This window comes from Hevea brasiliensis, chromosome 9, assembly GCF_030052815.1.
Source record: "Hevea brasiliensis isolate MT/VB/25A 57/8 chromosome 9, ASM3005281v1, whole genome shotgun sequence".
NCBI classification, from domain to species: domain Eukaryota; kingdom Viridiplantae; phylum Streptophyta; class Magnoliopsida; order Malpighiales; family Euphorbiaceae; genus Hevea; species Hevea brasiliensis.
This window is the reverse complement of record NC_079501.1, coordinates 840,193-852,513: the sequence shown is the minus strand read 5'-3', so window position 1 is coordinate 852,513 and position 12,321 is coordinate 840,193.

Below are 12,321 nucleotides of genomic sequence, written 5' to 3'. Positions count from 1 at the left end.
ATTTATAACTAAAATTATTAAGAAAATATAAAAAAATAAATATAATATTATGTTGTATTTAACTCACACGCACACACACATATATAAAATCATAGAAAAAAATATATATAAATTCAGTTATCAATTCAGTGTGATTTTTTAGTTTGATCTAGGATTTGATAACCGTGCATAACTCTAGTTACAAAGTAAACGGAGATACAATAATCCCCTCAAAAAGATAGACATCACTAGGTTGAAAGACGTAATTTCATTGAGCGAAATCAATTGCAATTGACACTATTTAAAAAAATAAAAAGTACACTGAGAGAAAACATGACAATATCTTAAAGAATTTGCAAATTGCATTAGAAACCCTTGCCATGAAGCCCTCAACTTGCATGCAAAAACCCAAAAAATAAAAAAAGGTTTGTATAGTCTTGCTCGGAGGTACAAGGAAGAGACCCACTTTTCGGGCAAGGTAGGAGGCCATCTCTTGCGTGGATAGGGCAGAGGATAGCCAATGACTTCGGCAGTGGAAAAGGACTGAAGGCCCGTGTGATTTAACCTTTGGACAAATAATTTATAGCTGTTAGTTGATAATTGATAGTAACTGATTTATATTGTAACACCCCGAAATTTTAATTTTTATGAGCATTTGGTATTTTAATTTTATTTAAATTTTAGGAATTTTTTTTGAGATTTTTCGGATTTTAAAAATCGGGTTCGATTTTCCGAAAATATAAACTTTGATGATTTTTAAAAATTAATTTAAAGACCACGTGGCAAAACTAAAAATATATTTGGAGTCTACGTATTTTTCTGAGTTTTACGGAATTTTTTCAGAATTTTTGGACCTCGTTTTCGGTCCCGAGGCAGAGTAAAAATTCAAAATTTTGTATTTCGAATCGAACCGGCCGAATCGAACCGGACCGGATCGGACCGGTCGAATCGGACCGGCCCTTTTCCTTCTTCCTTTTTCTTTCCCCGCGCGCGCGTCCCTCTCCCCTTCTCTCTCTCTTTTCTCTCTCCTCCCCTCCCCTGCCGCCGGCCAGCCGCCTCCCCTGCGTCCTCCTCGCCGCGCCTCACTCGGCCGTCGGCCAGTACGGCCGACAACGGCCGGAAAACGCGCGCGATCTCCCCCCTGCGCGCGCCGCGCCGCTTCGACTTCCTCGGCCAAATCCGGCCGATCCGGCCACCAATTGGACCGGGTCTTGTGTCCAAAATCATCTACTCGGCGAGAGCTTTCCATAGACACCAAGAACGCCGAAATCCATCGAGCGGATTGTCCGATTTTTGCTCGGGAAGATTTTAGCCCATTTCGACTTTTGGGCTAGATTTCTGGCGTGAATCCACGAAAACCGAGGACACCAGCACGCTCCATTCGAGAGCTTCGCGCGACATAAATTTAATTTTTCCGACACCGTTTTGATGGGTCCCACGGAACTTCGCGATGTATTTTCGAGCATTAAATGAGCTTAGAAAATTCTGAAAAATTTATGTACTAACCCCGTGTTATGGGCTTCGTAGGTATCCTCGATTCGCGGAAATTCAACAGTTGACCGGGTCTGTAAATTTCGGGCCAGACAGACCCGTTACCAGAAAAGTCCCAGAATTGGATCGAGGTTTTGGCTAGCCCCCATTGTCGACGTCGGCGCGTTCAAGTCGGAATCGGCAAAGGTAAACCGAACCTTGCTTTTTCGTAATTTTCTAGTGCTTAAATAGGATTAAAAATCCATAAAATATTCGTGGTAGCTTAGAAAATTACGATTCTTTTTGCAATAGCTTAGTAATATTGCTAAGGACCGCGGGCAAAGTTTTATAATTTTTAGAGCTTGTTTGGCGGTTTTGCAAAAATGATCAATAATAAGGACTAAATTGAAATTTTGCGTATTGTGATGGATGGTGATTTGATGGGCGGGAGGGGCTATGTGATATGATTGAACTGTTGATATATGGATTGTGAGTATAGAAGTGTGTTTTGAACCCTTTTGCGGGTTGGGTAGGTCTTAGGTATAGGAGACTACTGCGGATTTTCTACACGACTTAGGGCGTAATTGTTCTTTTCTTTGTTTGTATTGAGTCAGATTGTATTAAATAAATGTAATATGATTGTCAGGTGAGCCGGGACAGCCTTCTTCCTCCGCCCAGCCGCCACAGTAATTTGTCGTCAAGTCTGTGAGTAAAATATTAATTTTAATTGTAATTTAGATATTATTATATGTTCAAGATGCCCATGCATCACTTATATGCATATATTTATGTAGTTAAACTCTAGGCACGAATTATGTTGCATTCATAATCGTAATGTGCCATGAATGTTGTTGTGGTAATTTGGAGCGGTGTGCGTTGCGTGCGTGTGATGTGGTGTGGACTATGGATAGGGCGGGCGATCACGGCTTGAGTAATTCATTGGGACCCGATCCTTCGAGGGGTAGTCACGGCTTGAGTAATTATTGGGACCCTCGATTTGGTTATTAAGTGGAAGTCCGAGCTTGAGTAATTACCGCACCAGGTTGGATTTAAGAGAGTCAGATAGGGATAAGCTCCCATATGTTATGATTGATTCTACAGGGTTTGTGATTGCTCCAAATTACCTTTTGTATGTTATTATTTGAACATGTTGTTGATGTTCCTTTTCTCTCTACAGGGTGCATTAGTTCTAGATAGTTATAGAGATTATGGTTAAAATTGATATTTTACTCTCTGAGTCGAACGCTCACTCCTGTTCAATATTTTTTTTTCAGGCTACAGGAGGATTTTATTTTGGTTAACCTGCTTTTCTCCCTCGCAGGTCAATTATTACTGTTTGTATAAACTTGTTAAATCTTAGAATTTCCGCATGTGTTAGAAATGTTATTTGATTTGGAGTCCGTAAACTAAATTATTATTTTGGGACTGTAAACTTAATATGCTATGCATGTTTGATGGATTGGATGAGGAGCTCCCATTTATTATTATGTTGATGAGTATGTGGAGGGTGAGCTGAGCTCCCCAATTGACTATATATTGTGTTTACAGGTCGGGTGAGTCGAAAACTCCCCGTTGGTAAGTCCATTTTATGGCCGGACTCTGTCCGTTTGTTTTCTTGATATTGGGCCCAAATGTGCCTTAGAGTTGGGTTAATGAACAGTTAGGCTTACTACGGGCCTCGGGGGCTTTAGGCTGGCCCAGGTCCTAGTGCCGGTCCCCCATAGGTTGGGTCAGAACAAATGTAGTATCAGAGCTTAGGCTCCAGATTCTTAGGGAATGTTGTCTAAAGTGTTGGGAAAAGTCTAATAGGAGTCACATGCGGAAAAATAGGGTCCATATTCGTCTTGCATTGTCGTCTTTGCTTCTAGTTTCTGCTTCATATATTGTGTGTAAATATGAGTCTATAGAGTGTGCAATGTGCGCTTTGAATTTTGTGGGCTAATCTTTTGAATTTCGTGAAAATGCGTAGAAGCGGGAGAGCCGCCATCGCACGAGCGGATGTGCTGACGAGGTGTCGACAGATGAGGCGCCGCCCCAAGGAGGCGGGTAGGAGGCCTAGAGCCGCTCAAGTAGAAGAGCGACTACCCACGGTCAGAGCAGTCTTTCATGGCACAGGTCCCATGGACCCCATGGCGCCTACTCTAGCCGGGTCTGCAGAGAACCATCGACATGATGACGCAGATATGGTCCACCCTCCACAAAGCAGCGATCCCACCGCACCAAGAGGGGAACCTTACAAGCAGATCATAAATTTTAAGAAGTTGGTGCACGGTACTTATGATGTGTCGACGATGCATATCGGTTTCGATTCTCGCAGACGAGCAGAATGATTGGCTGATAGAAGATTGATAGAGTGTGTGCGGCATGTCATGGGGCCCATGCCTACAATGGATGAATGACTACGTGTTACCGGATGGAGGGTTTGACATGGGCTCGTTGTGGAACTTTTATCAATCGGTTTGTGCGTAAAGCTTGAGATCGAAGCAGTGGGCCTTTGAGGCCCTAAGGCGAATGGCGTGTCCGTAGATGAATATGCTCTGAATTTCGAATTGAGCAGATATGCCCCTACTGGCGGGCTACATAAACTATGAAGGTGAAGAGGTTCCTAAAGGGGCTTGACAGGAGGTATGCGAACCTGGCCATGATGTCGGATCAGTCTTTTGATGTGGTGGTTGATCGAGCGCATGCATTGAGATCGATTATCCGTGGATGACAATGGAAGAGCAAAGAAAAGCAGAGCAGAGGTTCCTCGGTGTCCCTTCCATGGGTACTCCGGGCGGTGGTGGCTGGGTAATTACAGAGGAAAGGGTAGGAGCAAGAGAAGTGGTTTTGAACCGACCACGAGGATTGAGACAGTGCGGATCCAGCGGTGGTCACGATTCGAAATGCAGCCTGGTCCAGTTCAGATCCTCCTTGGCACCTTGTGCACAGTGTGAAAGAGGACAGTCTAGACCTTGTTTGATGGGATCAGGAGTATGCTTCAGGTGTGGCCAACCGGGTCACTTTGCTAGAGAATGCCCCATGTTCAGCGAGCCACAGATGGGGTCACAGGGTTCTCATTGCGAATGTTCCTCGGCTTGATTGTATCCGGCGCTTCCAACATGGCGGCGATCGATTGGCCAACAGGCCGAGGACCACGGGGACGAGGATTTGGAGGCATATCAGTAGGTAGAAGTCGATCGTGGTTACGCCACTCGGGGTCAAGCTCGGGTTTTCACCGACCCACCAGATGCTCAAGCTTCAAATGCGATTGTGGCGGGTATTCTTACAGTGCATTCTTATGAGGCTCATGTTTTAATAGATCCGGTGCTACGCACTCATTTGTCTCCCTGTGTTTGCCATGAGGTTGGGTAGAAACCCTACAACTTTAGAGTGCCCTTTGTCGAGGCTACCCCACTTAGTGACAACATAGACGTAGACATGGTATTTCCGGTATCCGGTGGTAGTGGATGGAAAGATCCTCCCAGACTTGGTTCCTCTACGATAATGGATTTCGATGTAATCCTGGGGATGGACTGGTTGGCAACTCATTATGCCACCTTAGACTGCAGGAACAAAAAGGTATACTTCCACATACCTGGTGTGGAAGAGTTTAGTTTTGATGGTGACAGGAGCGTGGCTCCGTATAATTTGGTGTCAGCAATTAGTGCTAGAAAAATGTTGAGGCGTGGATGCCAAGGGTATTTGGCATTGGTGAGAGATACATCTGTAGAAGGTGTCAGCATGGAAAATGTTCCTGTTGTCAGAGAATTTATGGATGTCTTCCCAGAGGAGCTTCCAGGGTTGCCACCAGGAAGGGAATTAGAGTTTTGCATTGATGTTGTGCCGGGTACAAACCCCATATCGATGCCACCTTACAGGATGGCACCAGCAGAATTGAAAGAGCTGAAGGAGCAACTACAGGAGCTTTTGGACAAGGGTTTTATACGTCCGAGCACTTCACCCTGGGGTGCTCCTGTTTTATTTGTGAGAAAGAAGGATGGGTCATTGAGGTTGTGTATCGACTACAGACAGCTGAACAAGGTGACTGTGAAGAACAAGTATCCACTTCCTCGGATCGATGATTTGTTTGATCAGCTCCAAGGGGCTAGATTCTTTTCCAAGATAGACCTGCGATCAGGCTATCATCGATTGAGAATCGAGGAATGAGGACGTGTCCAAAGCGGCTTCGAGGACAAGATATGGTCATTATGAGTTCTTGGTGATGTCTTTTGGACTCACTAATGCACCAAAGACCTTCATGGACACGATGAGCAGGTGTTCAAGCCATTTTTGGACCGTTTTGTCGTCGTATTCATAGATGACATTTTGGTATACTCTCGGACCGAGGAAGAACACGTGTGGCACTTGAGGATGGTGTTGCAGACGTTGAGGGAGCACCAGCTATATGCCAAATTTTCAAAATGTGAATTTTGGCTAGAAAGTATCTCATTCTTGGGACACGTGGTTTCAAGTGACGGTATTCAAGTGGATCCCAAGAAAATTGAAGTCAGAATCGATTGGCTTAGGCCTACAAATCCACCGAGGTGCGAAGTTTTCTGGGTTTAGCTGGCTACTATAGGCGTTTTGTACAAGATTTCTCCAGGATAGCGGCTCCCTTAACTAAGTTGACCAGGAAGAATGTTCCATTCATTTGGACAGATGACTGTGAGGTGAGTTTCCAGAAGCTTAAGGAGTGTCTAACCACTGCCCCTGTGTTGACACTACCTGTGAGTGGTGAAGGATACACTGTATTGTGACGCCTCGAGTTGGCCTAGGGTGTGTTTTGATGCGAGAATGGAAAGGTAGTGGCTTATGCTTCAAGGCACCAAGAGGCATGAGCAGAACTACCCCACCCATGATTTGGAAATGGCGGCTGTAATCTTTGCACTAAAGATTTGGAGACACTATCTGTATGGTGAAGTGTGCGAGATATACACCGACCACAAAAGTTTGAAGTACATCTTCCAGCAGAGGGATTTAAACTTAAGACAGAGGAGATGGATGGAGCTTCTGAAAGACTATGATTGCACCATCCAGTACCACCCTGGGAAGGCCAATGTTGTGGCAGATGCTCTGAGCAGAAAATCTTACGCGATTTGGCGCACATTTCGATAGAGAGAAGAGACCGTTGATTCGGGAGGTACATGAGTTGATGGATCAAGGTTTAATCCTAGATCATCGGATGAGGGGGTATTGTTGGCTCACTTTTCAGTGAGGCCAGACTTGAGGGACAGAGTTAGAGTTTCCCAGCACAGAGACCAACAATTGATGAAGATCATAGAAAGAGTACAGCAAGGCGAAGGTGGTGAGTTTGGATTTGCCAATGATGGCGCCCTAGTGCAAGGTTCTAGGATATGTGTGCCCGATGTGGACAACCTCAGGAATGAAATCATGCGAGAGGCACACTATACAGCATGCATGTCCACCTGTGTTCCACCAAGATGTACCATGATGTGAAAGATAGCTATTGGTGGAATGGCATGAAGAGAGACATAGCAGACTTTGTGTCCAAGTGCTTGACTTGTCAGAAGGTGAAGTTTGAACACCAGAGACCGTCAGGGAAGCTGCAAGAGCTCCCTATCCCAGAATGGAAGTGGGAAATGATCACTATGGATTTTGTGACTGGGTTGCCTCGTACCACGCGAGGATATGATTCGATATGGGTATTTGTAGACCGCTTGACCAAATCAGCTCACTTCTTACCTGTGAAGACTACATATTCGTAGGGCAAAGTATGCCCTCTACATTCGAGAAATAGTCGATTGCATGGAGTTAAACTTCCATAATATCTCGACAGAGGGCCTGATTCACTTCGGTTTTGGAGAAAGTTGCAAGAAGCACTTGGCACAGTTGAACTTGATGCGGCTTTCCACCTCGAGACAGACGGTCAGAAAGGACAATCCAAACATCGGAAGACATGCTTCGCATGAGTGTCTTGGATTTTGGAGGTCAATGGGATGAGCACTAGCTTTGGTGGAGTTTGCCTACAACAACGATTATCACTCGGCATAGGGATGGCACCCTATGAGGCACTATATGGAAGAAAGTGTAGGTCTCCTCTGTGTTGGACAGAAATGGGGGACACCAGGGTGCAGGATGTAGACCGAGTGCAGTACACTTCTGAGGTAGTTCCTTTAATCGAGGAACGATCGAGGACACTTTCGATGAAGTGAAGAGTTATGCGGACCCAGACGGAGGATGTGGAGTTTGCGATGGCGACTATGTATTCTGAAGGTATCTCCAATGAAGGAGTCATGAGATTGGAAAGAAGGGCAAGTTGGCACCTCGGTATATCAGACCTTTTGTGGTTACTGATAGAGTTGGAGCAGTTGCCTAACGGTTGGAGCTACCACCCAACCTTTCTCACGTTCATCAAGTGTTTCACATCTCCATGCTCAGGAAATACATTCCGATCCTTCTCATGTCTTTGCAATGGATGTGATAGAGCTAAAAGAAAATTTGACATTTGAGGAGCAGCCTGTAGCCATAGTGGACTACCAAGTGAGACAACTGAGATCAAAACAGATCCCTATGGTTAAGGTTTTGTGGAGGAGTCAGTCAGTGGAAGAGTGCACCTGGGAGTCAGAACGGGACATGCGTAGCAAGTACCCTTATCTGTTCAATGTATAATCATGTTCTTTATTCTGCCTTGTGTAAAAATTCGAGGACGAATTTTCTGTAAGGGGGGAAGAATGTAACACCCCGAAATTTTAATTTTTATGAGCATTTTGGTATTTTAATTTTATTTAAATTTTAGGAATTTTTTTTTAGATTTTTCGGATTTTAAAAATCGGGTTCAATTTTCCGAAAATATAAACTTTGATGATTTTTAAAAATTAATTTAAAGACCACGTGGCAAAACTAAAAATATATTTGGAGTCTACGTATTTTTCTGAGTTTTACGAAATTTTTTGAATTTTGGACCTCGTTTTGGTCCAGGCGAGTAAAAATTCAACATTTTGGATCCTGAATCGAACCGGCCGAATCGACCCGGACCGGATCCGACCGATCGAATCGGACCGCCCTTTTCCTTCTTCCTTTTTCTTTCCCCGCGGCGTCCTCTCCCCTTCTCTCTCGTTTCTCTCTCCTCCCCTGCTGCCGGCCAGCCGCCTCCCCTGCGTCCTCCCCTCGCCGCCGCCTCCCGCACTCGCCCCGGCCGTGAGCAGCCGAAAAACGCGCGCGATCTCCCCCCTGCGCGCGCCGCGCCGCTTCGACTTCCTCGGCCAAATCCGGCCGATCCGGCCACCAATTGGACCGGGTCTTGTGTCCAAAATCATCTACTCGGCGAGAGCTTTCCATAGACACCAAGAACGCCGAAATCCATCGAGCGGATTGTCCGATTTTTGCTCGGGAAGATTTTAGCCCATTTCGACTTTTGGGCTAGATTTCTCGAAAACCGTGAATCCCACGAGAAAACCGAGGCCACCAGCACGCTCCATTCGTCGAGAGCTTCGCAACGACATAAATTTCGAATTTTTTCGACACCGTTTTTCGGTGGGTCCCACGGAACTTCGCAGTGTATTTTCGAGCATTAAATGAGCTTAGAAAATTCTGAAAAATTTATGTACTAACCCCCGTGTTATGGGCTTCGTGTAGGTATCCTCGATTCGCGGAAATTCGACAGTTGACCGGGTCTGCAAATTTCGGGCCAGACAGACCCGTTACCGGAAAAGTCCCCGAATTGGACCGAGGTTTTGGCTAGCCCCCCATTGTCAGACGTCCCGAGCGCGTTCCCGAAGTCGGAATCGGCAAAGGTAAACCCGAACCTTGCTTTTTCGTAATTTTCTAGTGCTTAAATAGGATTAAAAATCCATAAAATATTCGTGGTAGCTTAGAAAATTACGATTCTTTTTGCAATAGCTTAGTAATATTGCTAAGGACCGCGGGGCAAAGTTTTATAATTTTTAGAGCTTGTTTGGGCAGTTTTTGCAAAAATGATCAATAATAAGGACTAAATTGAAATTTTGCGTATTGTGATGGATGACTGATTTGATGGGCCCAGGAGGGGCTGTGTGATATGATTGAACTGTTGATATATGGATTGTGAGTATAGAAGTGTGTTTTGAACCCTTTTGCAGGTTGGGTAGGTCCTAGGTATAGGGGAGACTCTGCCGGATTTTCGGCACGACTTAGGACGTAATTGGTCTTTTCTTTGTTTGTATTGAGTCAGATTGTATTAAATAAATGTAATATGATTGTCAGGTGAGTGGACAGACCTTCTTCCTCCGCCACCGCCACGTAATTTGTCGTCAAGTCTGTGAGTAAAATATTAATTTTAATTGTAATTTCGATATTATTATATGTTCAGCATGCCCATGCATCACTTATATGCATATATTTATGTAGTTAAACTCTAGGCAAGAATTATGTTGCATTCATAACTGTTAATGTGCCATGAATGTTGTTGTGGTAATTTGGAGCAGTGTGCGTGCGTTGGCGTGCGTGTGATGTGGTGTGGACTATGGATAGGGCCAGGCGATCCGCTTGAGTAATTGGTGGGACCCGATCCTTCGAGGGGTAGTCACGGCTTGAGTAATTCGCTGGGACCCTCGATTTGGTTCTTAAGTGGAAGTCCGAGCTTGAGTAATTCGCTGGCACCAGGTTGGATTTAAGAGAGCTGTATAAGGGATCAGCTCCCATATGTTATGATTGATACTACAGGGTGTGTGAGTGCTCTAAATTACCTTTTTGATGTTATGATGTGAAAATATTGTTGATGTTGCATTTCACTCTACAGGGTGCATTAGTTCTAGATAGTTATAGAGATTATGGTTAAAATTGATATTTTACTCTCTGAGTCGAACGCTCACTCCTGTTCAATATTTTTTCAGGCTACAGGAGGATTTTATTTTGGTTAACCTGCTTTTCTCCCTCGCAGGTCAATTATTACTGTTTGTATAAACTTGTTAAATCTTAGAATTTCCGCATGTGTTAAAAATGTTATTTGATTTGGGTCTGTAAACTAAATTATTATTTTGGGACCTGTAAACTTAATATGCTATGCATGTTTGATGGATTGGATGAGGGAGCTGAGCTCCATTTATTATTATGTTGATGAGTATGTGGAGAGTGAGCTGAGCTCCCCAATTGACTATATATTGTGTTTACAGGTCGGGTGAGTCGAAAACTCCCCGTTGGTAAGTCCATTTTATGGCCGGACTCTGTCCGTTTGTTTTCTTGATATTGGGCCCAAATGGGCCTTAGAGTTGGGTTAATGAACAGTTAGGCTTACTACGGGCCTCGGGGGCTTTAGGCTGGCCCAGGTCCTAGTGCCGGTCGGGCCCATAGGTTGGGTCGTGACATATATTAAGTGTTCGATAAAATTTAATTTAATTAATATTACTTGTGTGTAAAATAACTAATAAAAAGTATATATATATATATAATTTATTTTATTATTAAAATAAATATATAAATATTAATTTATTGTTTATTTTATTATTGAAAAAATAAATAAAAATTAAATAATATAAAATTATATGAGTAATATATATTTCTAATAATATAGAAATATATTACTAAAATGAATTTTTTATTTTGAAACAGTAACAGCTAATTGAGAATAATTTTAATTTCATAACTTTTTGAAATGCAACAATGAGTGTATCAGTTGAACAATAATAATTTGATACTTTTACCAAATGGATTTGGAATAGTTGGATATGAAACCTCCGTCGTTTGGTACTTTTACCACACGGGTTAATAGTAGTTGGATATGATATCTCTATCAGTTATTCTAAACCTATAATCTAAACACCACCTAAGTATTAGAGAAAGAAACTGATAAAGAAAGTCTCGCACTAGAACAACTAGAGAGAGAGCCATTGACAGATTTGAATTCATAATTCTTGATTGCGTGGATAAATTTGAAATTTTATGTATCAAAGGCTAAACTCAAACATTAAATAAGATTGTTTGGAAGATCTGGTCAAGGGAAAGAGAAGGCCCCAACCCAAATTTCTTCTAAATGGGGTGAGCTTTTCAGCTCCAATTTAGTGTTTGCTTAAGCTAATTAAACTTTTCGTTATTTTATTTTGTTTTTTCTTTTTTATGTTTAATTTGATTCAATTCTTGGTACTTTAATTTTGATTTAGTTTAATTTTAAAATAACTTTATATAATTATTATCTTTTAAAATAACTTTATATAATTATTATTATGAAAAGTCATATGTAAATTAATATTTAACCGTTAAAGTTAATTATTAATAATGTTATATCATATGATATATCTTTTAATTATTATTATAATTTTCAACTATAAGATGCATATATAAATAAAAATTAAATATATTATATAATATATTAATAATTAAGAATTATAATGTAATTTAAAATATTTATAATTAAAATTATTAAAAAAAGTAAATGAATTAAAGATAACATTAAGTTTTATAAATATATAATTTTAATTGCATAATATAGATAATTGTATTGAAAATAGGTACTAAGATACTTCTTCTCCATTCATCAGGCATTTTTTTGGAAGTTAGCACCAGTGAAATGTATAATTTCACTTCCATATCTCCCAAACACTTCCACCCCTCCCAGGCTTTACTACTTTTTTTCTCTCTCTAAGTGCTTTTTACTCTAAAGATCTAATCCTTTTCAAGATAATTTCACATTTTTTTATTGTGTTATATAATATACTCACTCTATAAGATGCATATATAAATAAAAATATTAAAATGTAATTTAAAATATTTATAATTAAAATTATTAAAAAAAGTAAATGAATTAAAGATAACATTAAGTTTTATAAATATATAATTTTAATTGCATAATATAGATAATTGTATTGAAAATACACAGGATTTTTTTTTTTTTTTTGGAAGTTACGCACCAGTGAAATGTATAATTTCTCCATACCAACCCACCCACCACCCCCCCAA